At 39.3% G+C, this 5,336-nt stretch overlaps 1 pseudogene; it reads right to left on the bottom strand.

The window, feature by feature from the left end:
• Nucleotides 1-1,043: 1,043 nt before the first annotated feature.
• On the bottom strand, nucleotides 1,044-2,559 carry LOC118717629 (annotated as a pseudogene).
• Between the last annotated feature and the right edge of the window lie 2,777 nt (nucleotides 2,560-5,336).

Below are 5,336 nucleotides of genomic sequence, written 5' to 3'. Positions count from 1 at the left end.
CTTTAGCCCAAGGGCCGACCCTCAATCCACTGAGCCAAATGGCTTAAAGTCATATGTTAATTTTGAAATTTAAAGTTAATATTAAAATCCTATGTATGAAATAAATTACACTAATACTCAAGAGCGTTCAAAACAATTTACTAGAACTAATACAAGAGCCAAGAAAGTGATACAATAAAAGATCAACAAACAAAAGTCAAAAGAATTCCTATTCCATTACTTCAATTAGAGCACCTATTAAATGTTAAAAAAAATGTTAAAAATAGAAAAAAGAAACCATTTATGGGCATAAAACTACAGAAATTACCTAAGAAAAAAACACATAATAAAATGTATACATGGCGAAACTGGTTTGGCTCAGTGGATAGAGCATCGGCCTGTGGACTGAAAGGTCCCAGGTTCGATTCAGATCAAGGGCACGTTGGTTGTGGACATATCCCCAGTAGGGGATGTGCAGGAGGCAGCTGATTGATGTTTCTCTCTTATCGATGTTTCTAACTTTCTATCCCTCTCTCTTCCTATCTGTAAGAAATCAATAAAATACATATTTAAAAATATAAAATAAAATGTATATGAAGAATACTATAAGACTTTACTGATAGGCATAAAAGAAAAATTTAAAATTTTGTCTCCTTATAAAAGATATCATTTCTTCTCAAACCACAATTTCAATGAGTGAAAAATCAAAATATAAATGTGTAAGAGAATACAGGATCATGTATATATAAAAATAAGTTTATGATTAACACACCATTTGAATAATAAACTATTCAGTATATACTATGGGGGTCTATTGGTTACCTAGTGGGGGGAAAATAACCAAGTAAGATCCCTACATCAACATTCACAATAATAAGTTATGGGTGGATCAAAGAATTAAATATGAACTGTCTGGTAAAATACTTTAAGGTTCCTTTCCCCTTTCCTTCCTCTTCTGCTTTCCCTTCCTCTTCCAGAGCATTTCAGTCCTAAAGCCATTAGGAGTAGAGAGCAAAATAGGTTTTCATCAGGAGATGCTGCCTGGCATGGAATGTTGGTGTGTGTTTTTTCTCAGCTACAGTGATTTATTGAGTGCTTTAATAATACAAGTGTACATCAACTGATCCACAGTCCAAAGTAGCAGGTCCCTAAGAAATTTACAAGCACTTTAAGTAAATCAAAATACTTATTATTTTGTTCAATCCAACAGTCTTCTGCGTGGGGGACAGAAGGCTAGTGGTAAACAGAGTCTCAGTAATGCACAGTGATTCTGATCGAAGCTTTTGTACAAAAACTTGTTCCCAGTAGCATGCACCCACCAATAAAGACTTCAGTACAAAAAAATTAACCCTAAGCACTACATTTAAGTAGAAACGAGATATAATTCTGAATGTGTTTTCCCGAAGATCACATAAAAGAAAAAAATTTAAAATAAAACGAACAACAAAAAAACAAAACCACACAGTAATACAAAGCTTTGTAAGAAAACTCTTACTATTACAGATACCAACATTGTTTGCACTGAAAATAAAGTTCCCATCCACGAGGAGGTGGGAAAGAGAACCCAAATCTTTCAAGTTAACAGAAATTAAAAAGGGAACACAACCGGGAGGAAGGAGAAGGGGTGGAGGGAGGGAAAGCAAAGGAAAAGCAGGAAGAGGAAGGAGGGAGAAGGGGGAAGGGTGACACACCACCACATAACGGTTCAGAGTTTAATAAAAATAAGAAAAGAAGAACGGAGGTCCGGAGGGGAGGGGCTATGGATGCCCTTGGTGGAAGTGCCTGCACAGGGCCGGCGGGCGGCAGCAGGCCCTATGTGGCGTATCGCTTGGTCCACCGTCGGGCCATCCGGTCGTGCTCCACTCTGTTGGTCATTTACTGCAATGCTGCCTACCAGAGGGTCAGCAGGGTTGCAATCTGTAAGAAGTGAGCAGATGGAGAGGAGAACCTTAGGAATGGTGAGGGCCGGACTCCAGTTGTCCTTTAGGATGCCCAGACAGATCACGCCTTGGCTGTTAATATTACAGTGGTAGGTTCTTGTTCCGAAGGTCACCTTAGGGGGTTTAAACGGATAGTCTGGTGAAAAGGTGATGTCAAGAAAGAACACCCCTCCTTCAAAGACAGATCCTGGGCGCCCCAATATCGTTGACCTCCATTTATAAATGCTGTCTCCTTTGGGTCCAGCGCTACAGTTCGGAGGAGGATCCAATGTAATTTCTGCACGTTCCTTCTGAATTCTGTTAGCACTAATTGACAATTTAGCAGATGTTTTGCTGGATACTTTCCCCTCCTTTTTCTTGGGCTGATCTTGTTCTCTTTCTGGTTCCTGCTGAACACTTTCACGTTGGTCTCCATCAGAACTTCCTCCACTAGTGCTGGGACTGTCATCAACTCTTTGGGCCTCAGTGGACATTTTCGATCCCTCCGCGCCGCCGCCGCCCCCAGCCGCCCCAGCTCCTCCGGCTCCCGGGGTTGCTGCCCGCCCGCCCCGCGCTGCCCTGCCGCGGTGGTCGCCCCCGGAGTCCTGGAAAGTGAAGCCACCGCTGCCTTCGAGAGGGCCGCTGCCGCTGCCTCCGCCCGCCCGCCTGGCATGGAATGTTTAAGCTCAGAAAAGGAGGAGTAGCCTGGCATGGAGTGAGAGCCCAAGTGAGGCAAGAAGGGCATCTGTGAATAGCGACTGCCTACAGTGGTATGTCAGAGATGGACCAGAGGGAAGACACTGCCCACATGGGAGGCATAGGAGGAAGCCTGGCATGGGGTATATGAGCTTGAGTATCAGGAGTGTATTCATGCAGAGACCAACAGAGGACACTGAAAAGACCAAAATCTTAAAAGCAGAAGGAGAATTAGGAGAGAGATGCATCCTGGAAACAAAGCAGCAGAGGATTTCAATTTGGAGAACCATACAGAGAGGTCAAAGGATATACTGAGATCAAGGCAGATAGAGGATGAGCAGCAGGATATTGACTCTTCCAGCAATATATTTTAGCCTGGAGATATCACCAGAACTCATTTATACTGGACAGTAAAAATTGTTATCCAAGCTCCAGCATATTCATGCCAGTCAAAATCTGCCACTGAGTTTCCTTTTATCCCAAGGGACCTCAGAAGTTTCCAAAGTCTTTAAGAAAGTTAGCAACTAGAAATTTGGAATGATTTTGGATCTTTGATTCCTCAACTGCAAAACAACTCAAATACAATATTTTCTGTCTAAATCTGCTTCCCTTAAATAGCACAAAACGGTGTGAAAATTTAAATGTCTCATGCTATTTCTGTTAATGCTGTGCACCTGTGACAATGAAGCAAGCAGAGCATCGGCTTCTTGCTTCTTTTTCTTTATACAGTTTTTCTGTTGAAAGTAATTAACATCCAGAGGAAAGCACAGATCTTAAGTGAACAGTTTCATCACTTTTATAAGAACGTACATCCCCCAAATCCACACCATAAAAAGACATAGAACAGGGCCCTCGCTGGTTTGGCTCAGTGAATAGATCATGAGTCCACAGACTGAAGGGTCCCGGGTTTGATTCTGTCAAGGAGACATACCTCAGTTTCAGGCTTGATAACTGGCCCTGGTCAGGGCAACCAATCGATGTGACTCTCACACATGGATGTTTTTCTGTGTGTCTCTTCCACCCCTCCACTCTCTCTAAGAATCAATGGGAAAATATCTGCAGGTGAGAACAAACAAAAACAATACAGAACAGGGATCAGCCATAGCCCACAGGCCAAATCTGGCCAGACCTAACTTTCTTTCGCCTATGAAGGATGGTTTTGACATTTTTTAATGTTTGAAAAGAAACCCAGAAGAATAATATTTTGTGACTATAAAAATTATACAAAATTCAAATTTCAGTGCCTATAACTAAAATTAGAATACCCATTTATGTTTTTATCTCTGGATGATTTCATATTATAATGGTAAAGTTGAGTAGTTATAACAGGGGTAGTATGTCCCTCAAAGCCTAAAATATTTACTCTCCATTCTCTTACAGAAAATGTTTGCCAAACCCTGGTAGAGAACCTTCCACCATGCCTGAATGTTCCTGCTTCTTTCTAGTTAATACCATTGCCCAAAGTAATACTTTTTCCATTTCTATCACCATAAATTGGCGTTGCCTGCTCTTGCATTTTATTTAAATGACATAATACAGGTTTTACTCTTTTGTATTTAGTTTCCTTTACTCAGCATGTTTTCAAGGTTCCTCTGTGTGATTATATCTTAAAGATATTTATTCCCTTTCATTGGTAGGTTGTATTCCATTGCCTAAATGTGCCATAGTTTGTATATCTATGCTCTGTTGATGGATACCTGAACTGTTTTTCAATTCTTGACTATTATGAATAATATAATTATGAATATATTTGAATTTGTCTACTATCTTAGTGTTTGATTTGTTTGTCTTATTTGTTCTGTCTTTATATTTTTAACATTTTGACTCTTTTGCTAGTTTTCATTCCTTTCTATAAAGCCAGATTTCTATACAATTTAATTTTCCTTCAACTTATTAAACTTTTAAAAGTAGATTAACAATTTATTCAGTAATTAGATGGCATAAACACCAATAAAAGGGATAACCTGATAATGCTCAATGAGCAATTCTGCCCATTGATAACACTAAGCCAAGACTTTGATATTTGTATTACAGTTGTAATACAAATAAGTGATACTTTATATATATATATATATATGGCTGATATGCAAAGTGTCCCCTCAGGAATTCGAATGCTTGCTGACCACCAGGGGGGAGCACAGAACAGAGAAAGGCCCTGGCTGGCAGCCAGAAAGCCCAAATTGGCCTTAATTGCCGGCCAGGCCCAAGGGCCTTAGCAGTGCATGAATTTCATGCACTGGGCCTCTAGTATAAGAATAAACTCTGTTTCACATACAACTGTAAATCTAATTTTGCCAACTCCTATATATTCCACTCAGATGCATGTGTGTGACTTGATCAACAAAAATAAAATGTGTATACAATGTTAAGCTGCTTTTTTGTTTTGTTTTTAAGAGCAGCTCAATAGTTTGAGAAGGTAATTATACAATACAGAGAAACATAGGGGGGGAAATGTAAAATGGCATGTAGCACCAATGTCAGGACTCATCTCATTATGCTTTTAAGTAAGGATATCATTAATTTTTGTGTTATTCACTTTGTTTTAGAGCATACATCAAGCTATCAATTTAACTTGAGATATAAGCACAATACACATACAATTGTATGAAAAAAAACGCTTTTTATAAGTAACATTACATTTTTAAATATTGGAAACTGAATATCAGATGCTGATTTCTATTTTAACTTAATGGAATCAGAGAAGAGAATTCAACTAGTAATAGTTACACTAATGATAAAGCT

Source organism: Pipistrellus kuhlii, unplaced genomic scaffold (assembly GCF_014108245.1).
Source record: "Pipistrellus kuhlii isolate mPipKuh1 unplaced genomic scaffold, mPipKuh1.p scaffold_m20_p_13, whole genome shotgun sequence".
Taxonomy (NCBI): domain Eukaryota; kingdom Metazoa; phylum Chordata; class Mammalia; order Chiroptera; family Vespertilionidae; genus Pipistrellus; species Pipistrellus kuhlii.
The sequence above is the reverse complement of the archived record's forward strand: the minus strand, read 5'-3'. Positions and strand labels throughout refer to the sequence as shown.